At 34.5% G+C, this 23,207-nt stretch overlaps 1 pseudogene; it reads right to left on the reverse strand.

Annotated features, from left to right (window-relative positions):
• Positions 1 to 15,405: 15,405 nt before the first annotated feature.
• On the reverse strand, positions 15,406 to 16,045 carry LOC120593896 (60S ribosomal protein L18a-like; annotated as a pseudogene).
• Between the last annotated feature and the right edge of the window lie 7,162 nt (positions 16,046 to 23,207).

Consider the following 23,207-nt stretch of genomic DNA (forward strand, 5'->3'; position numbering starts at 1 on the left):
AAGCAATTACAGGCCAATATTACAATGAAAATGCATGCAAAAATCCTGTACAAAATATTAGCAAATCAAAATCTCTTAATATGTATAAAGGGCAAAGAAACATGAGCAAGTGGTGTTTGTCCCAGGAATATTAGATTGGTTTAACTTTTAGAAAGTTAATGTTATTTACCACATTAATAGGTTAAAAGAGAAAAATCATACCACTTCAAGTGATGCAAACAAGCATTTGATGAAATTCACCATAAAATTAGAAAATACTCAGCAAACTGAGATCGGAAGGGAGATTCCTTAAACTAGCCAAGGATTTCTAAAAACAATAACTGTCATACTTAATGGTGAAACTTTGATGCCTTATGTTTGGGATTAGCAAAAGACAAGGATGTCCCTACAGCTGTTTTATTCAACAGTCTATGGAAGTTTCTGATGAACACCATGAAGAACAAGAAATAAAAAGTATCAGGACTTGATGAGAGGAAAGAAAACTGTTGCATTTACAGATGATACGATTGTGTAGAAAATACAAGGAAAGCTACAAGTAATTTATTAGAATTAATAAGTTAGTTTAGAAAGGTAGTTGAATATAAAATCAATATACAAAAATCAATTGCATTTCTACATGCCAGTAACAAACATTCGGAAAATGAATAAAAGAGATGCTTATAATAGCACAAAGCTATGAAGCACTGAAGAATAAATCTAACAAAAGAGATGCAAGAGCTTTATGGAAAAAGTTGTAAAATTTTATTGAAGGATATCAAAGAAGACCTAACCAAATAGAGAGATAAGCCAAGCTTATTGACAGCTTATTGTAAAGGTGTCAATTTTCCTCTAATTGATTTAGATTCAATGCAATTCTATTTAGAATCCATGTAGGATTTTTGTGTGTGTGTGAAATTTGATAAGCTAGTTATGTGGCAGTGCAAGGGACCAAGAATAACTACATTGTTCATAAAGACAAAGAACAAAGTTCAAGAAATTGCCAAGCAAGATCAAACTTTATAAAACCATAGTAATTGAGACACTTCGGTGGTGTTACCGAGACAGTACTACAAGGGAGCATAAGGAAGCTGAGATAGAGATTCACACGTATAATAACATTTGATATGTGACAGAGGCAAAAGAGGCAGAGTCTGGTGGCTAAAGGGGGTGTGACTGTTTGGAGTCTATTCCCTTACCTGCTCCTGGCTGGGTAATACAGAACCCTGACATTTCCTGTGCAAAATGCTCTGGGCCCCTCCTTCCAAGGGTAAGCTATATCTCTAGTGTGCATGTCTTGGCTGAAGGGATGGCTATTTGTGTATAACTGCTTGCATATGGAGTTGTATGGAGCTTGGAATGTGGGCTTGACTGATCACATGTATGCACGTGAGACCCCCTAATGGAGCAGTATAGAGCTGGGCGAGAAGTGGATGGGTCATGCACCAGGGCTCGAAAGCTAGAGTATGATGCCTCTCCCCTCATTCGGATGGGTGCTGCCACATTCTAGCCAGAAATTCTGAGAAGCTGAAATATTTAAATCAGTGCTTCTAAACTGTGATGAAAATCTAGTTTTTAAAAAAAGATTTCAAATTCATCACAGACAAATACTTTGTTAAATGCATTAAAAGTAATTGCAAGAAAAATTAAATTTAAAAAGTATTCAACCAATGTAACATTACTTGGTCACACTGCTAGAAAACTTTGTAAACACTCTCAATTTCTATGCTTATTTGTTGTGGACCAATAACATAATTTGCAGACTTACCTTGTGGGCCATACTTCAAGTACCATTCACCTAAATTCAAACTTGGCCTTACAGGACATTGTGAAGATATATATTGCCATAATGTGATGACGGCTCATAATTTGTTTAACAGTTTAAATGTAGACATAGTATGTGGGTCTCCATCCATCTGTATGCTAAATCCCAGTCCTGTAAGTGATAGGAATGAGCCTGCTTCCAGCATCAGCCCTCTTCTGCTCCCAGGGGAATACCAGCTGGTAGGCAGCCACCCCTCTCTTTGACAGCTGAAATGCCGCATTCTCTCACTCACCTGTTGGTTGTTTGAACACCCACTGGATCCAAGAATAGTCGGATCCCTCCAGAGGTCCAGAGTCTCATCTCTTTTCCCTTACTCTAAGGGCATAAGCTGATTCCTGATGTTATTATCTGGGTTACTACAAGATATCCTCCCCACCTTTTCTGTTTCTTCAGCCTTCTAATACCCATGTAACCGTTCCCTGTATTAAATTCCTTCTATCTAAAATATTTTGTCTGGTTTTGGTTTTCTTAACTGGACCTTGACTTATACAACTTAGGAGTCAATAAGGAAAAGACAAATAACCCAGTAGAAATCTGGGCAAAAGTCTTAAATAGGCACTTCATAAAGAAAGAAAGGCCAATAAATGTAGGAAAAAATGCTTCATCTCATTAATAATTAGAGAAATACAAAGTGAGAGCACAATAAGATAGCATACATTCACCACAAATATAAACATTTGTTGTATGATATGAAAGAAACTCTGGGTCTAAACTGGCACAAATACTTTGACAGACAGTTGGGCACTCCCTATGGGAGTTGAGATTTACATACTCTCAATAGTCCTGCAAGTCCCTTCTCAAATGTCCGCCTTTGAGAATCTCTTGCATTTATGTGCAGCAGGATTCACGTATGTAAAAGTACATAGTAGTATTGCTTATAAGAGCCAAACAAAACAAAAGAACAAAGCTGGAAATGACTCCATGTCCATTAACAACAAATTAGATAATTGAATTGTGGTATTCGTACAGTGGAAATGCGAAACAAACTATAGCTCTCTGCCTTCAGTATAAATGCTCTCCCAAGCATATGTCCATTTATTTGACAGATATTTATTGAGTGCTTACTATATGCCAGGTACTATTCCACATGTTGGGGATGCCAAATGGAATTTATATTCCAGCGAGAGAGAAGATAGAAAACAATAAGTGTATTAAATAATGGGAATGTCAAAGTGATGAGTGGTTTGGGAAAATAAAAGGAATACATGGAAAGGGAATCAGGAATTTCTGGGAGTGGAATAGAGTGTGTGTGTGTGTGTGTGTGTTTGAAATTTTCAATAGGGATATCAGATAGGCTTCACTGAGAATGCGACATTACAGAAAAGACTTGCCAGTGGTAATGTTTGTGTCAGGGGGACTTCGGTGGGGGAGAACCGTGCAGGCAGAGGGCACAGCCAATGCAAAGGCACAAGTAGGGACATTTCTGGGAAGGAGGTAGTATGGCTAGAGGGAAGTAAGATTAGATTGGAGAAGTAAGTTATGCGTTGAGATCATGGAGAGACCCATTGGCTTTCTTGCTTTTACTGAGTTGAGCAGCCACTGCAGAATTTTGAGCAGAGGCAGTGCCCCAACTTGACTTATAGATTAATTAGATTGCTTTGGCTGCCACATTGTGAATAGAGTTGGAGAATGGGCCATAATGAACGAACAAAAGAAGCATGTTACTGAAATAATATAAATACAGTATTTTTTTGTTTATGTGAAGACCCAAAGTAGCCAAATTAAACAATACCCTGTCAGGATATACACACACAGGTGGTAAAACTATAAAGAAAGCACAAGGAAGATCCAAACAGAGTTAGAGTACAGGTTACCTCTGGGCTAGAGCAGATGATGCAGTGGGGGAGGGGCACACAAGGATTCTGAGTGGCCATGTTCTGTTTCTTAATCTGAGTGGGACTTCTACTTATTGTCACTTTATTAATACTGTAACTTCTAAGCATGTGTTTTAGTCATATATTTTGCACACAAAATAAGAAGAGAAACAAATAGGAAAAAAAACTTATTAGTAATTGCCTAAACTGTCATTTATATAACAGGTTGATATTTTTCTAGATTAAGACAAAAACTTAAGTTTTGCTCAAATATCTGGGAAATATAAATAAAAGAATGTTGTTACATTATTTGGGTATGAGTTGTCCCTGATATGTAGATGTCAACTTTTGAATATTAAAATAACACAATAAAACAGAGAATTGAATGTCAGCCAATGTATTTATAGGCTAGAGACTGCCAATTTAGATAAACATACTTATCAGTTAGGAAGTACTTTGTGAGCACCTGCTACATGTGCAAGAGTATTGAGTGAGTACAGAGGAATATTTAATCTCACTAGCTAGATGAGATCAATATTACCAATTAATTACCTAAGACATTGTATTGTTAATTGCTCAGTTGTGTGACACTATATGAAAAGTGCTGACAATAATCTCTGAGAATCCCAGATGTAGTGTTCAGATATAGTCCATGTTTTTATTTTAGAATCAATGGTAACCTGAGTACAGATATTTATAGTCGATTTTTATGATCATATCAATGGAGTAGATTATGAAAAACAACTTGCTGTTCTGTATTTATGTGATTACCAGGTATCTTTGATGTTTAATAATTTCACAGATACTTTGGCCAACATGCTCAGCTTTCTCTTCATGATTCTTCATTTGCTCAGAACATTCCCGTGTTTCTCTTTCTATAGTAAATAGATGCAAACAGCCTTAGAAAAGATCATTCCTTCTGCTTTTGCATTTCACATATTCTTTGATTTGAGTGAAATTATTAAGTATTTTAGCTTAAAACACCCAAGAGGTCATGAATACCACAACTTCAGGAATTTTTAATTTCTTCTGATTAATTATTTCAAAAAGAACTTAAAAACAAAATAAACTGGTAATTGAGAATTTACCTTCATTAAGCAGACTGAAGGAGGTATTTAAACTTGCTTTTGTGGAAAATTTTGTTTCGTAGTGCTTTGTTATATTTTAAGATATTGATGAAATACAGTAACAGCTTAATATCTTTATTACTGATTACTATATTATAGATTATAAAGTACTTGCTAATTCACATACATATGTCATCAAGTGATAATTTTTCTTTGGAGCTCTGGAAAGTAAAACTATTTTAAAGTCTTATGCCCAAGAACAAAATTGGTTATGTTGACTGCTTAACATGGCTCCACTTTTCATAAATACATATTGAGAAGGAAAAAATGTTTAGTCTTTGTACTGTGCTTTGATGTATGGCTAGAGCCCAAAATAAATGATATATTTCAGTAAACTATTGAAAAGTCTGACTTTACTGTAATGGTGAGTTAGTTCTTTGTTATGTATGAATTTGCCTTGAAATATTTTATCCTTGGAAACATTTGCATGTGCTTGCAATGGGTTAGTAGTCCCATTTGCTTTTTTTTTTTTGCTAAATTCTATTCGTTGCCCCTTCCCACTTCTGGTTACCCCATCCTCTCAAGCTGTGTTAATATTGAGAATTATCCAGGAGGAAAAGTAGAAATGAGGAGAGTATGGTCTCAGAGGTACATGTTTGTCTTTTGCTTTATTTTTTTGACATTGTTTTGGCCTTAAGCAAAAAAAGAAGTTTGCTTTTTTATATATATATATATAAGCAGTTCATTTATATAAAAAGGAAAAAGAACCTCCTATTTTTTTTTTTTTTTTAAAGAAAACATCTTTAATAATTCTGTTTTAGGCTTTCTTCAAGGTATGACATATACCCTAGATTAAAGACATTCATATAGTCAGCAGGAATCTAGCCTCAGTTCATAGTAATACCTCTAAGAGTCGGTTTTCCACCAACATTATTTCTAGGGATGAAATTAACAGCAGAGTGCAGCAGCTCACAGATGTCAGAATAATAGCTGGCCATCTGAGTGTCAAGAGTTGATTGGAGCCATATCTGTTTGGGAATTTTAAATGCCTTAAAGGGTTTATAGAATCTTGGGTCAGCTTAATTTGACTTTTTCCCCCTCACCCAACTACTGCCCCAATCCCTGCCCTCAATTGTTCTCACTGAGAAATTTAAGCTATAAATTCTGTTCTGTGTTTTAGTGAGTATTCCTTGCAGTATACCAAAGTGAGCAGCAATTATTTTGAAAATAGGTGTGCAGGAATATAGACTAAGAAGACTTCAGTGTGTCTGAGATAATGATGTTTAGATAGATTGTAATTCAGTGAGAGTAGAGGGTTCTTCGGTACCTTTCCAAAGGTCGCTCTTTCAGTTTTAAGCTCTTTGAGGTATTTGATAAGGAGGCGCTATTAAAATTTAAATATTTAACACTTTGCATGCTGTTGTGATTCCTGAGTTTCTAGACCTGGTTAATGTTTTTTCCTTTCTAAGAACTAAGAGTTCCTTAATGATCTCCTTGAGGGCAAAGATAGCGTCACTTTAACTGTGTGTCCTAGGATGTTCAATAATATTTGTGGAATGTAAGGCCAAATGAGAGGGCCCATTTGGCTTAAGGTAATGCTAGCTTTTCCTTAACTACTACTGAAATAATTGTCCCTCTCCTCCTTCATTATCTCTAAACAGCATTCATTGAAGGCTTGTGTGTTAGTTTTCACAAATACTATACATTCTGTTGGCTAGGTTGTATTAATAATCTCAACCGGGAGGAGTTTCATGTTTGAAGCAATGGGGTCTTCTGAAAAGCATTTGTCTGTTGGCTCTCATACCCATTCCCTGTCCTTCCCTTCTCTTTGTATTATAGGACCAAGACCTGCAGTCTGTTTCTCAGATTCCCTTGCTAACTCTGCTCTTTTTCCTCTTTCCTTCTTTCTTTTCTCTCTTCCTCCCTACCCCTTTTCTTTCCTTCCTTTTAATTGAAATATAATTCAGATACCATAAAATCTACCCTTTTAAAGCATACAGTTTAGTTGTTTTTTTAGTATATTCACAGACTTGTGCAACCATCACCACTAATTCTAGAACATTTTCATCATTCCAGAGAGATACCGTGTACCTATTAGAAGTAGCTCCCAATTCACCTTTCCTCACAGCCCATGGAAACCATGGGATCCATTTTTTGTCTTTATGGATTTGCCTGTTCTGTACGTTTCATATAAATGGAATTATATAATATGTGGCCTATGTGACTTTTTTTTTTTTTTTTTCACTTAGCATAATGTCTTCAAGGTTCATCCATGTTGTAGTATGTATCAATACTTCAATTTTATGGCCAAATGATATTCCATTTTATGGATATAACACATTTTTGTTCATTTATCAATTGATGAACATTTGGTTGTTTCCATTTTTTTTTTCTTTTTTTGCTATTGTGAACACTGCTATAAACATTTATGTACAAGTTTTTGTGTGAACCTATGTTTTCAATTTGCAGGTTGAAATTCTTAATTCTCTTAAGGAAAAAGAGATATACCTAGTTGAATAGAACAGCTTGATCATTTATAAAAGCTCTACACTGAGGAACTGGATGGTTCGCTTCTTCTGCAAATCTCTGCATTGTCTAATTGTCCTTTCTTCTGCCGTTTATTTGGCTTTTCCAGCCCCTTTGTAACTAGTTCCCTGTGTAAAATATTCTTTATTAAAATACCTGGCATGGACTCTATTTCCTTGACTGAGCTCTGACTGAGATGGTTTCATTTATGTTATGCATAAAAATCAAGGCTATTTGCCTTTCAAGTTTCTTCTTCTTTTGCATAACTGAGAAACCACAGTTATGCAAAAGAGAAAAAGAAACCACAAAGTTATTAGCATTGTCAGGAACAGAGTTTTTGGTTGGGTAGATTTTGTAAGTTTGTTTGGTAATTTGCTGCCATCTCTAAGCTGGTGGCAGTTCTTTTGAACCTATCCTTTTTTCCCAAACTGTCCCCAACTTTGAATGTAAGTAGTTTTTTTGGAAAGTGATTCCAGGACACTCCACAGTATTTCACTTGTCACATTGGAGCAAGAAGTGACTTGGCTGCTTCCCAGGGAATTACCCCAGACTCCAGATATGGTCTTGTAGCCAGAGATGGTCCTGTGGCCAGAGAAAGCCTGCAGGCAGGAGCCCAGGTGCTTGCAATGAGAACCTGTGTAGTGTGTGTGTGTGTGTAGAGGGTGAGGGAGAGAGTAGGGAGGAGAATCTGTAAACTCCTTCAGGGTACAGACCTTGTATCTGTATTTTTAAATTTTACTTATAAATAATAAGAATTAGTTGGATTCATGAAGGAAACTGCCCAGAGAAAGAAGCTTCCTGAATCATATGTAGGAACTGTCACCTTGTATTTACACTGGACTCTTCTTTCAGGTAGTGGCTGATGAAAATTATGTGTTTTTAGAAAGAACCACAAATTCTCAATTTGTAACCAGACCATCAGCTGCACTGTCAACACTCCTTGAAAAAAAGCCTCATAGAAATACAAAGTTATAGGGTTCTTGTTGACTTTAGCTGCAGAGAATAAAACCTAGAAGAGAAAATAAAATCTTACCCCCAGACTTTTCACAGGCACAAAGCAGAATGCTTCAGAAGTCTGTGAGAAATGATGGGTACTAAACAAAAAAAGATTGATTAAAAAAATCAGAAAGCTAGAGGAGTTTCTTAAAACAATGGACCAACAGTGATAAAAATGTAAATTAGTAGTTGCCTCTGGATCTCTTAACCAGCGGAATAAATTTAGATGCAATCGGTCCTCCTCCCTTAGATTAAAGTTTCTTTTCATTAGGTTGAAAGCAAAGCGATAGGAAAAGTGGTGAGTTTTAAAAGTTATTGAGAAATGACATGTAAATGGGTTAAAGCCACTGGCATTTGGGAAATTTCTCTTCCATTCTTAAATCTAGCCCAAGGCTCCCTTGGGGCAGGGCCATGTCACATCTAAACCATTTTAAAGACTCCAGTTTCCCCTGGTCCTCACAGGTCATTGTGATCACCGTTATGTAAGTTAATTACAGAAACTTTGCTATCTGTGCCTTGCCCTGTACAATCTGGAGTAGGAAGTGGCATTTAATCCTGTCTGGCATGGTTTGTCTCCTTATTCAGAAGGCAATAGCAATTTATATTTTGCCTTTAGCATCCTCCACCTTCTTTTTCATTCCGCCTTCAACTCTTCTGCCCATATCACTCCTCCTTTCCTATAGGCAGTGTAAGCTTCAGCAAATCTTATCACCGCTCTGATCCTCAGATTCCCCAGCTGTAGACAGCAAATAATAATAGTAGCTACTTGGTAGTTGTTGTCAGAGTTAAATGAGAAAATACATATTGATAGCTCCATGTAGTGGCTGGACACAGTAGTGATGAGTAACTGGTGGCAGTTATGAGCCCTTCAGCCCTACTCATCTGCCTTTTTTCTTCTTTAGTTACCCCATTACCTGCTGCTTCAATCTTACACTTGTCTTTCTTTCTCTCTTGCTTTCAGCCTCTCACACCTTTTTGTGGCTCTTTTCCTCCTGCTCTGACCCCAAATGCAAAATACAACTAACAAACAACCTCCATTCCCACCAAGTCAGCTCTAACTGAAGTTACTGCTCTATTTTTTCCCCTTTTACTGCTAAACTTCTTGGAACGGTTGTCTGTACCTGTCACATTCCCTTCCCTTCCTAGTTACTCTGCAGCATGTCCTTGCTTTGGCTTTGACATTTTATTCTCCTGAATATAACCCTTCTCAACCTCATGAATATGCTCCTGCAGGCTACAACCTGGTGGCTTCTTTTAATTCTTTATCTTCCTTAACTTCTTGACTGTATTTCACACAGGTGCTTTCCCCTTTCTTGAAGATGTCTGTGCTTTTGACCTCCATGGCTATGCTCTCTGGATCCCCTTTCCTTCCTGACCACTCATCTTTATTTGTCCTGTTGCTCTCCCCGCCCCGCCCCCCGCCCCCAAGGCTCATGATTCCAAGATTTTGCCCCAAGAATTCTTACTCTTCCTGAGAGTGCTGTCTGAGCAGATCTATATCCAAGGCTTTGTTATCATTGTTTCAAGGCGGGATTTTACTGGCCATTTCTAACAGACTGGGCACTACCTCCAGACCAAACCAATTATCTTCTCGCACACACCTGTTCCTTTATTCTTTCTTACATTTAATAATATTAGCATCCCCCCAGTTGCATCAGGAAACCTACTTCATTTTGACTCTTCAGCCACTCACACCAATGTCCATCCCACCATTTTATTTCTTGGCTTTCAGATCTCCTTCCTCTTCATTCTTCTCTACTCTAAACCTTTGTGGTCTCCCAAACTGATTGTTATGATGGCAATTTCAGTGATCTCTAGACCGAAAAATACCAAGGATTGCAGCAGTCACCAGAAGCTAGGAGAGAGGCATAAAGCAAATTTTCCCTTAGAGCATCCAGAAAGAATCAGCCCTGCTAAAAACTTGACTCCCAATTTCTGGCCTCCAGAACTGAGAAATAATAATTTCTGTTATTTTAAGGCACCGGTTTGTGGTAATTTGTTATGGTAGCTTGCAGGAATATAGCTTCCCTTCCCAAACCTGCTCATTATACTCAGTCTTAATATTTCTTTATACAAGGTGCTTCCAGGCTTCTGTTCCAGGCCTTTTCCTCTGTCTGGAATGTGCCCTGTTCTCCCCTTCTCTTGCTTTTCTCCCACCATGTAGTAAACTGTGGTCTCTGCTCAAATTTACCACCTCAGAATCCCTTCCTCCTCACCCTGCCACTTTATCTGTACACAGTCCTTTGTTTATATCACATTGTCGTATTTTCTCTTTCCGTGATGTATCTAGTTTGTCATTCAGTGTCTGTGTCTCTATTAACCCATGAATTTCTAGGAGTTGAGGCTGTTTCATCTTTATATTCCCACAGCTTGGGATGTGATGGGCACAAAAATGACTTCCATTAAATACTTAATGAAAGGATCTCTATTTTATTGTTATAATTGTATTTTATTATTATTATTTTTAAATTTCATTTTTTATTATTTTCAAGTATATGAAAGGCTCTCTTTTTGCTTGTTTCTATCTTTTTAAATCCAAGCTTATTTCTTTCATGCTCTTTGAAAGGTGTGTGTAAAAATAAATGTGACTTTGGATGTCAAAATAGGCCATAGTGAGATCAAAAGCTAAGTCTTCTTGGCCTTACTATAAGAAACTGCTATTTAAAATTTGTTTAATTTAGAACATTTTATTTTATGAAGATATATGGTAGAGTGAAAGGAATAAACCAGTAAATAACTGTCTTGAAATTCTGGAGAGTGAAAGCAGTGGTGATTTCATCAAAGGCTATTAAGAGTAAGGTCACTGTCAGCAAATCAGAGAAATATTTGAGATTATTAATTGAGGTGAGTTCATGGTATTAAAGACCTGAAAAGCTTTTATGCCCAGAATTATTCTTCATGCCATCTCCTGCCACAATGTGTGGGAAATGAGTTAGGAAGAAAATTTGTGGGAAGAGGCGGAAAACTTTTTTTTAGTCTATAATCAGTTGAAGGTGATAATAAGACAGGCTTCATTTAAAGACCAAGAAAGGGTTTTGCTCTAAGGAAAGAAACTGAATTACAAAGGGGAAGACCAAGCATACCAAGGACTCTTGTTTATTGAATTACCTTGTGTTTTTAGAATTATTTTCTAACATCACAGCATTGATCACTAATTAGAATAATCAGTTCAGTATTTCCAATAAGGGGGAAAAAAATCCCTGACTCCAAAAGGTTCTTAAACCATAAATCAAATCCTTACGAGGTTATGAAGTTGAAAAGACTCATTGTGTTCTTAAATATCAGTTCTATGTAGGGAAAGAATGATTTTTGGTAATAAATTCAGGTTTCCTGAAGTGACATATAAGTTGCAAGTTGTTTTTCTATGGGCTTTGCCAGAAAAAGTTTTTTAAAAAATATTCTTTTATTTGTGGCTAAGAAAGAATCACCCCTTTACCAGAGGTGTTCTGGCTGCTCTCACTGTCTAAGTCCTTTTTTGCAGCTCCTACCCAGTGAATCTGGGGTTGTCCTGCGAAAAGAATGTTTCTGGAATTGCATCTCTCTCTTTTACTTCTGTACATATGCTTATCTCCAGCATTCTTGGAAACTCCCGCATATACCCCATAAAAAAATTGGTTAAGAGAGGAAATTTGCTGAGCAGATTCTGACAGTTTCTGGCTATAGATACTTACAGTCAATAGTTGGTAGCTTTAGATTCTGTTTCAGTTATCTATTGCCTAAAACTTTTTGTAAAAAGAAAAGAATTTTTCTCATGATTCTGTGGGTTGACTGGGCTTAGCTGGGAGGTATTTCTGCCTTATATAATGTCAACTACGGTTGCTCAGTTGGTTGCATTCAGTTGGCATCTATCTGGGCTTAAGTTACATGAAAGCCTCATTCAAATGTCCCATAGTTTGCTTCTCCCCATGTTCTTTTCATGTGGCTAGCTGGGCCTCCTTACAGCCTGGTGGTCTCAGGTTAGTCAGATTTCTTATACTGCAACTGGCTTCAAGAGGGGAAGCAGAAGTTGCCAAGCCTTTTATAGGACTGGTTCTGGCACAGTGTCACTTTTACCCAAGTTACAAGACCAACCGAAATTCAAAGAAGGCAATTAGATGCCACTTCTTGATGGGCAGAATGGCTTGCTCATACAGGTAGAAAAAAATTTGATGGCAACCATCTTTGGAGAGTACCTACCACAACCTCATTACTCACTTTAAATTAGCAATATTTAATATTATAAATTAGATTTTCTCATGTATCTTCAGCTCCCTTTATTAGAGCAATCTTACATTCACTTGCCAGTTCCAGCCAGCATTTTCTGGTCCTTTAGGAAAGCTGATCCTAATTATTCTTAATATAATTAGTTAGGCTTTACTATGTACTCAGGACTGATTTTAGTTCTTTATATATATGATCAAGTTCTTAAAACAACCCTATGAGGAAGATATTATTATCTCTATTTTCTTGATTAAAAAAACCGAGGCTTTGAGTAAATAAGAAAATTGCCCAAGTTCTCACAGCTTGTAAAGTGGTAAAGCCATCTTTGGAAACAAGAAATTTCCGATTTTAAAGTTGCTGCTTTTTGCACTGAAAATGCTGGTTTTCAAGGTTCATCATAAAGTTTCTATTTGAAACTGCTGTCAAATCCATCTGCATTAGACTTGTTGACTTCCCTGAATTCTGCTCACAGAATTTCCCTGAAATAGATGTTCCTGTTCTTGGCACGCAGACCAGGACAAAGGTCTGTGAGATGTTTCCATTAACGGAAACTCCTCTGAGCTTTCTGATTTATGGCTTATCTAAAACCTTTTTGGGACTTTCACTGTTCCTGCAGACCACCCCTTGAAACCGCCTTCTAATGTTCAGCCACTACCCACCTGAATGGTGTGGAAGATGTTTCCACAACCCCAAGTCTTGTTTTCTTGTCCAATATAAGCATATCTTAATTACATTTTCATTGCTGAAGTCTTAGACTGGCTGTCCAGACAACAGAGAATTTTTCAGTAGGTTAAACAAATATAAGATTGGTTTTGCTATTTTGAATGTTAGATTCTTGTCATGTTCTCTTGTGAACTTTATAGTCTGTTAAACTCTCTACTACATTCCCTAAGGCCATTAGTACTTTCTGAACCTTTCTATATATACTTTGATGTTAATATTTTATGTTTCTGGTCATGTATTTACTGTTCACATCATTAAAAATAGCTAAATTGTTCAACCACAGGCTTTGGATTTTTATTATAATTCTTTAATTCCCTGAAACATGTTTCTGTGATAAAAATGGGAAGTATACCCAGAAATTGGTCAGACTTGTATGTTTTAAATATTACAATTCTATTGTATTTTTGTTATTTTTCATAGAGAACAAAGAGGTAGAACGATAAAAGATCATAAAAAGATTGACTTTTACCCTTTAATACAGTGAGTACAAGAGTTGGCAGTCATAAGGACTGATACCATCTTATTTCAAAGCCAGGGTGAAGATTTTAATTCAAGGTTGAGATTGGGTCTTCATCAGACCTAAAATACAGGATGACCTTCCTAAATGTAACTCTAGTTACTCACATTGTCTTAGGAGAAGTTTTTCATTCTAGGAAATATAGAGCTACAAATTTTGATAGGTCGTGTTTTCATTTTTACTCAATTCAAAATACTTTGTAATGTCTGTTTGATTTCTTCCTTTACCTGTGAATTATATAGCAGTATATTATTTAGTTTCTAAATGTTTGAGTTTTTCCCTAGATCTTTCAGTTACCAATTTCTAATTTAATTTCAGTATGGTAAGAAAACATATTTGTATGACTTGAATGCTTTTTAATTTTTTTTTACTTCTTTTATGGCTCCAAATATGGTCTATCTTATATAGATTTTAGGCATATGAAATGAGTGTATGCTGCTGTTGTTGGGTGGAGTGTTTGATTAATGTCAAAACAAGTAGGTTAATAGTGTTTTTCATATCTTCTGCATCTTTACTAATTTTCTACTTGTTCTATCAAGTATTGAGATGGGTGGAAATATTAGAATATAATCATGGATTTTCTGTTTCTTTTTGCAATTCTTCATGTATTTTCAAGCTCTGTTACTAAGTGCATACATGTTTATGACTTTTATGTCATGTTGGTGAATCAACCCTTTTTATCCTTATGAAATGACTTTTTCTTTATCCTTGACAAGCTTCTTTGTTCTGAAATCTACTTTGTTTGATATTAATATAGCTACTTTCTTTCAATTTATATCAGTACGATATAGCTTTTTCTATCATTTTTATCTTTACTCTTAAAAAAAAATTTGCAGCTACATAGTTCTATGTTGCCTTTTTTCTCCTAATGTAATATTTTTTTCCCTTTTAATTTGGATTTTAGATCATTTACATTTAATGTGATTATTCATATAATTTTATTTGAATCTACTATTTTGCTTTTAATTTTCAGTATGTCCCTTCTGTTTTATGTTCCCTTTATCTTTTTTTTTCTGCTTTCCTTTTATATTAATATTTAAGTGATTCTCCTTTGTCTCTTTTGTTGTGTTATTAGCTATAACCGTTGTGCAATTATACTGGTTGCTTTGTGGTTTATATTATATATCTTTAACATATCACACTCTACCTTCTAGTGATATTATCCACTCATTGTATAAGAACCTTACAATAGAATTCTTTCATTTCTCCTTTCTCTTGGCCTTTAAGCTATTTCCATACATTTTATATTCACATATGTTAAAGCTCCTATAATACATTGCTATTATTTTTGCTTTAAACAGACAGTTATCTTACAGAGATTTAAATTAAGAAGACTTCTTTATATTTACCTTTGTATTATCTATTTCCAATGCTCTTTCTTCCTTTGTGTACATTTGGGTTTCCTTCTGGTATCATTTTCATTCTGTTTGAGGCACTTTACCATTTCTTTTACTGCAAGTCCTTCGATGGTGATTAATTTTTCCAATTTTTGATGTCTGGATAAGGTCTTTATTTCATATTCATTTTTCTATCTATTTTCACTGTTTTTTTCCCCCCTTCCAATCAGTATTTTAAAGAGTTTGTTACACTATTTCTTAGCTTATATTGTTTCCAATATAAGCGGTTGTCTTTATCTTTATTTCTCTGTGTATAACATATCTCTTTTCCCACCCCCCAGCTGTTTTCCCTTTTTTTTCCTTTATCACTGATTTTAAGCAATTTGATTATCATGTATCTTAGTTTTCTTCATGTATTTTGTGCTTAGGGTTCATTGAACTTCTTGAAACCTGGGGGTAGGAAAGGGTTCTGCATCAAAGAGAAGATGTTGGGCCTTTGGGTGGTGAAGCTTGACTTGTGCTGGCAGTGCAGGACCCAGTAGGGCAGCAGGAACTTGAATTTAGAGTAGTGAAACTGTTTGTGCACTGTAGGCAGCAGTCGTTGGCCATGATCTCTTTCACCTTCATGATCTACATCGAGCAGACCCAGGCATGGTGCTGGGCTCCGATATCGTGATAGCACTGGGTGACAGTGCCCACAGTGGTCAGATCCTGGTATACCTGGTACATGTTGGTGCCACTGTGGGAGCTGCATTGTAGCCAGATCCCCGCTAGAGAGATTGCTTAATTATTGTAGACACTACTACATTGTAGACTGAAGACTTCTTCAGTGGAGACACAAAATACCAGAAGCAGGACTTTGTGACAACATGTTTAGGTGCAAACATTTGCATGTGGTAGTAGAGGGTTGGTGAGTGGCGTTTGGGAATGAGCAGGCAAAGCCCCACTGCCTTGTACTCTTGCAATGTGCCTGAGGCTTTCATGATATTCTTTCCATTCTCACCGCCGCCCACAAAAGGGCTTATAGTTTTCATCAAATTTGAAAAATTTCAGCCATTAGTTCTTCAAATATTTGTTACCTGCCCATCCTTTCAGGAATGCCAACTACATTAGATTTGGCCATTTGAACTTGTCTCATGGTTCACTGATGCTGTGTTTAATTTTGGATAGTTTCTATTGCTATGTCTTGTAGTTTACTAATCTTTTTGTCTGCTTTGTCTAATCTATTAATCTAATATAGTATATTTTTCATCTCACACATTTTAATTTTTATTTCTAGAAATCTAATTGTATCTTCTTTTAAAATATATCTTCTGTGTCTCCCTTTAACATGTTCAATCTTTCCTATAACATTTTTCTCTTATAATTTTGTGAGTTTTTGCTTTTGATATTTTGAAGGTATATTGTGTTAAGAGCATACAAGTTTATACCTTGTGTGCATGTGTGTGTATATGTGCATATGTGTGTATATACTGATACACATAGATATACATACATACATATATAATCATCTTGTGGATTTTTAAAAAATTCCTTTTAAAACTTTTTGGTTTAATTTTTACTTTGACACTAAAATTACTAAAAACCACCAAAATCACTATATTACAGTTTTCTTCTGGTTAATGTTTGCCTGGCAAATCTTTTCCTATATTTTATCTTCAGTTTTTCAAGGTCAATATTTTTTGGGTATAAAGCACCAGAGAGTTGAATTTTATTTTGTTTAATGTTATCATCAGTCTTTGAATTAGATTTAATCCGTTGACAGAATTTTGCTCTTAGTCATTACAAAGAATCAGACAGGGAGTTATAAAAATAGCTAACATGGGGGGAAACACAGATGTTTAAGAACTCTTTTAAATCCCTTCCTTGGTCATGGGTCCCAATTAATTAGTTTCTGATTTCCTTTCTTGAATAGAGGCTAGAACTCCAGTGGCTCCCATTAAATCATCTTCTTGGCATATAGGCCTGAAGATACTGATGGAGAAAAATGGCCTTACTCTCCTAACGTAGGAGATTACACTTAAGGTGTTCTCCTGGCTTCCTGCCCACATGAGAATGAATCTTTTAAAGCATTTATGCACAGTATTTTTTTGCTCGAAAGTTAATTTTAAGCAATGCAAATCTTTTAAAAAAGCTATTTTTTAGTGTGTAGATTTTCTAATTGTCTCCATATTCTTTAGTTTATGAAGTTGCTCCTTTGGCCATTCCTTTTAAGATAGCCATACACCAAGTTTACTTGATCACTATTGGGGTGAATTTTTTTATTCTGATAAACTATATACAGTTCATGGTCATTTATAGTGAATACAAGGTAACATGCCTATTACATAAAAATAAAATAATTGTTTTTGTGAAATGAATTGGAAGATGTGGCTTAATTAGACAGTGGGCATTTGTATTCTCCTGTTATCACTTTAGAGCTGCAAAAATGGAAGTAATTTATTTCATTTTGGTAATACTCCTTCTTTCTGGTCCAACAATTTATCAGAAATGTTAATCCAGCAAGCAGTAAGTGGAGGGGGCTAGAGAAAAGAGAGGGGGATTTAAAATTAGCCTGGAAATATTGCACATCTCATTAAAAATGTAATCATGCATAAAATGAGATCAATGAAAATTTATCTAAAAGTGCAAGAAAAAGGCATTTTCTAGTATGATATTAGATTTAATAGACTGGATTTTAATTTAGTCAGTTTGCTACAAAAAAATCTCTCCAGGCTAAATAAAACAGTTTTCCCTCCCAGTTATTGTACAGACAGCTAATTTCAGACCCTTTCCTTCTGATATTCAATCTTATCTCTTGCTGGATATGGGTTTCAGTATATTGCAGAATTTGTTTTCTTTACATTTTCCATTACTGCTTTCATTTGCATGATAAATGATTAGAAGCAGAAACAGGAAAAAAACCCCATGCAGAACATTTCTTTATTAATTTTGTTTAAATTATAGTAACTTTCTTATTCATTCCCCTCCCCGTTTAACAACCACTATATCTGAGAGTTATTTTAATATTTTGTTGTACAGCTAGGGAAATGGGTTACACATTTTTTTACCTTGCACTTTCTTCAAATAACATTTTATTTTATTCTTATGTTTGTAGTTTACATTTTGGTTTCTGCCCTGCACTGTTAATGATATTGATGAGCTTTTCTCTTAAGAGACTCTTGTGTTTGAGCCTGAGTCTAAGGTACTAAAGTATGTTGACAGTGATGAACTTAAGGGCTTTGAAGATTTGTTTTACAGTTTATTTCATCACAATTCTTAAACAGTAAATAGGGTTTGTAAAGTTTAGTCTCGTTTATTTTCTGCCCCTTAGCTCTAAGGTATTTTCTAGTCTGATAATTTAGAAATGTGAAATGATGTAACAACCTAAATTCATTAATGAAGAACGTCTAATGCCTTCCTTTCTTCTAAGGTTCTAAATGAAAAGGAGCTAGCTTTATCAATAAAAACTTGCCTGGGAAAAATCTGCCTGAGCAAAAATAAAATTATTGTACAAATCGAATAAATGGTTCTTGCAAAATTTGTCTATAAGAGAAAAATCCTGTATGTTCATTTTAGATCATTCACATAGATAACTTTTCTTTTTCTATTACACAAATTTTAGGTAAATGCTTTCCTGTTGTACAAAAAATGTAAAGAATACAGTTAATTGAATACTCCCTTGATCATTTCTCCTATCCTACTGTCTTCCCTAAAAATAACACACCAGTCAGCAGCTATTCTTTCTGACATTTTTCTCTGTAAAGTAGATATATACATATAGAAAAAAACATTAGTTTTAATTTTTAAAAAATTATTCTAACATAAAAGGTATGCCATTTTAATTTTTCTGCATTTTCCTTAATATTATGGCTTTGAAAATTTTCCATTTTAACACATATAAGTCTACTTTTTTTCGTCGAGTTGTTGCATAGTAGTCTATAACATGGAGCTAGAAAGATCTGGAAAGAACCTAAGTATCCATCAATAGGAGAATGTTAACCATGACAAACAATGGTACTATGGTAACCTTTGTATATACCTCTGTGCTCAGTGAAAATACTTCTTTGGGGAAGATACCATAAAGTAGGCAAGTAGGGTCAATGAGTGCACTTCAAATTTCCTTTGAGTATGGTTTTACCTAAATCCCACAGGTTTTACAATGCTCTTATTTTAATTTCTAAATAGTTTGTAAGTTCTGTATTGATTTTTCACTTAAACATAAGAGTTATTGTCATGGGGGTTTTAAAGTTTCTAAGTCTATAGATTTTTCTGGTTATCTTTTTGATGATGAATCTAATTTTATTTCATTGTGATCAATCAATATGGCTTATGTGATTTCTGCTTTACGGGAGTCGATAAGATTTTTCTTCATGACCTAATATGTAATCAGTTTGTGTGTGTGTGTGTGTGTGTGAGTGTCCTTGACTGTTAGAGAAGAATTATCTGTATTATATTCAGTATTCTATTTTATATCTATTAGATCAAACTTGTTAATTAGCTTATTCAAATATTCTGTATTCTTTTTGTCCATCTATTTTATCTACTAGTTCCTAAAAGCTGTGTTGATAGATATGTTGAAGAGTTTATGAGTTACATTTTCTTGGCAAATATTCCTTTTTGTCTTTTTAGTGCATCTGCCTAAAATTCTTTCTTTTTTCCTGATACTAAGAATTGTTTAGTGTATCTTTTTTATACTGTTATGTTCACTTTTTCTGTATTATCTTATTTTAGATATGCCTTTTAAATGTAGCCTGTAGGTTTTCTATTGCAATATGAAAGTTTTTATTTTTAATAGATAATTGATCCTTCCCCCAAATCATCATTACCATAAGTTGTGTTTAGACTTATTTATATTTTCTATTTATTTTATTCCACTTTTTCCCTCCAGTGGTGGCTCGTAAGTTATGCCTGTTTTTTTCTGTTCTTTTTTGTAATTACACTTATAATTTTAACAAACATATTGATCGTATTACTTTCCAACATTGTGTTGACTACCTCTGCCTTGTCCTAGAATAAGGTGAATACCTTGATATATTTTTATTTCTGTCACTTTCCACCTTCTCTAACACTGTTCAAGTCTTTAGTTCCAAAACGTTAAATTTTTTTTTATTCGAAACCAACATTTGCTTAAATTTAATTAGTTTTACTGGTTTCTTTGCTCACCCTTGTTTTTATATCCTCTCTTGCTTGCTCTCACTATAGTTCGATCTCTCAGTCTCTCTCTTTGAGTACATTCTCAAGAAATTCTATTAGTTTGTATATGAATGCTTGCATATCTGAAAATGTCCTTATTTTGAAAAATAATTAGAATTCTCTAGAATTTTAGGTTTAAATGTTTTTCTCTTAGCATATTGGTGATGTTGTTCTATTAGAAATCTGAAGTCAATTTTATTCTTATTTACTTTCAGGTCAGATTTTCATGTTTTTTCCCCCCTCTGGAACATTTCAAAAAAAAAATAAATTATAGGTAATACTTTTACCTAATTCACAAATAAAGTCATAAAATCTTGCACTCAGAATTCTTGCTTCTACCCTCATTTCCACCTTCCTGTTTTCCCTTCCATAGGTAATCATTTCTATTAGATTTTTGTTTACCTTTTCCGTGTATATTTATTCAAAGAAAAGCAAATGTATATTTCTTTGTTACAGAAGAAAGATGTTACAGAAGAAATTCTTTGTCACAGAAAAGGTAGCATACTACATCATTGGCTTTGCATCTTACTTTTTTTCAGCAATATGTATCCTGAAGATTTTTCCACATCAGTACGTAGAGATATTCCTGAGCCTTTTATTCAATTGCATAGTATTTAATTGGCTGGATCTATCCATAGTTTTGACCAATACCCTAAATGGACTGCTGGATCATTTCCATTTTTTGCTATTACAAATAATGCCATAATGAATAATCTTCGACATATGCCATTTTATATGTGTGCAGATGTATCTGTGGGATAGAGTCCCAGATGTAGGATTATGAGGTCAAAGGGTAAATGCATCTGTATTTTTCATAGTGATAGTCAGATTCCTCTCCTTGAGCGTTGTACCATTTTACTTTCTCACTAGCAATGTATTTTCTACGACTGTTCCTTTCAGCCTAAGAGTGTTGTCAAAATTTTAATTTTTGCCAAATTGGTAGATAATAAGTGATATGTCAGTGTAGTTTTGATTTACCTTTATCATACTATAAGGAAGATTGAGACCTTTTTATAAGCTTAATGGTCATTTGTATGTATGGAATTTGTTTTATTTTGTTTTTGTTTTTGCTGAGGACTGTTTTGCCTTTTGTCCGTTTTTATTTTGGACTGTTCGTAATTTTCTTCTAGAATTCTAGATAATCTTTATAAATTAGGGAGATCCATCTTTGTAATATAAATTATAGTTTTCCCCCTTTTGAATTTGTCACTTGACTTTTAATTTTGCTCATAGTGCTTTTTGGCGTGCTGAAGGTTTTGATTTTTTATTCAGTCAATTTTACCAATCTTATATGGCTTCTAGATTTTGAAATCTAACTTATAAAGAACTTTCTCACTCCATTTTAAATGTATTTCTAGTACTTTTTTTTTAAACCTTTAAGTCTTTAATCCTTTTTTATACTTACGTACAGTGTGAAGTAGGGAACCAACTTTATCTTTTTCCCAGACTGTTACCCAGCTATCCTGATACTTATTAAAATGTCTTTCTACATCTCAGTAGTTTGAGATGTCATTTTAATAATATAATAAATTTCTATATACATTTTGATCTATTTCTCGACTTTCTGTTCTGTTCCAGTGATTTGTCTGTTTCTTCAGTCACCATTGTTTACTTTTAATTGGTGTATTTTAATAGCTAGTAGGTCTATTCTATCATTTCTCTTCTTTTTCAGAGAGGTTTTTTTTTTTTTTTTAACTGTTTAAGATTGTTTTTCCATATGAATTTTAGGAACAATTTGTCTAGTTCTAGAAAAATAACTCATTGGTATTTTATTGTATTGCATTAAATTAACTTAGGGAGATTTGACTTTGAGTCTTCCTTTCCAAGAATATAGTGTCTCTTTTTCATTTTGCTTTTATTCTTTGGCAATAGTTCAGTTTTCCTCCTATCGTTTGGTTTTGCACTTTTCTTGTTAAGCTTGTTGCTAGCTGTAAATAAGATCTTTTCTTCCATTGTATCTTCTAATTTGTTTTATTATATAAAGGGTATTGATTTCTTTTTAATTAATTTTACATACTGATATCTTACTGAATTATCTCATATCTTAGAGTGGTTTTTCAGTTGATTTATTCGGTTTACGGAAACAAAATAATGTCATCCAAAAATAGAGATAGCTTTGCCTCTTTCTAGTCTTATGCTTCTCATTTCTTTCTGTGTTCTAATTGAATTGGGCCAATACAATGACTGTGAGCATCTTTGTGCCTAATTTTAGCATGAATGCTTCTCCATTAGATGAGAAGCTGACCTCTGGGCTGATTGTCTGTGTGTGTGTGCAAGTGTGTATGAATTATCTCCCCTACCCATTTCTTTCTTTCTTCTTTCACTCCTATTAGATAAATTTAGAATATATGGATCTATTCTTTAAACTTCTTCCATTTCTTAATTTCTGTATCTTTTATGCTCTGATTTTTGAGAATTCTTTAGGTGTATTTTTCAGTTGACTTTTAAATTTTCAGCTTTGTCTATTTTGCTTTTTTAGATCATGTACTAAGATTTTAATTTCAGAGATATTTTAAAGACTTTTTTTAAAGAGCAGTTTTAGGTTCACAGGAAAATAGAAAGGTGTAGAGATTTCTCATATATCCCAATCTCCTACACATGCATAGCTTTTCCCATTATCAGCATCACTTTTGTTAGAACTGATGAACTACAATGACTATCATATGGTACTTTTGTTAGAACTGATGAACTACATTGACTTATCATAATTACCCAAAGTCCAGAATGGTACTTTTGTTAGAACTGATGAACTACATTGACTTATCATAATTACCCAAAGTCTATAGTTTACATTAGCGTTCTCATACTCTTGATGTATGTTCTGTGGGTTTGGACAAATATGTAATGACATATATCCGTCATTATAGTATCATACAAGAGTATTTTCACTGCCCTAAAAATCTTCACTGTTCATAGCCCCTTCAGTGTTCATACCCCCTTCTTCCAACTTCTGGCAACCATGGATTTTTTTTACTGTCTCCATAGTTCTATTCTTTCTAGAATGTCATATAGTGGAATCATACGGTAAGTAGCCTTTTCCGGTTGCTATCT

Source organism: Pteropus medius, unplaced genomic scaffold (genome assembly GCF_902729225.1).
Source record: "Pteropus medius unplaced genomic scaffold, Ma_sr-lr_union100, whole genome shotgun sequence".
NCBI lineage: Eukaryota > Metazoa > Chordata > Mammalia > Chiroptera > Pteropodidae > Pteropus > Pteropus medius.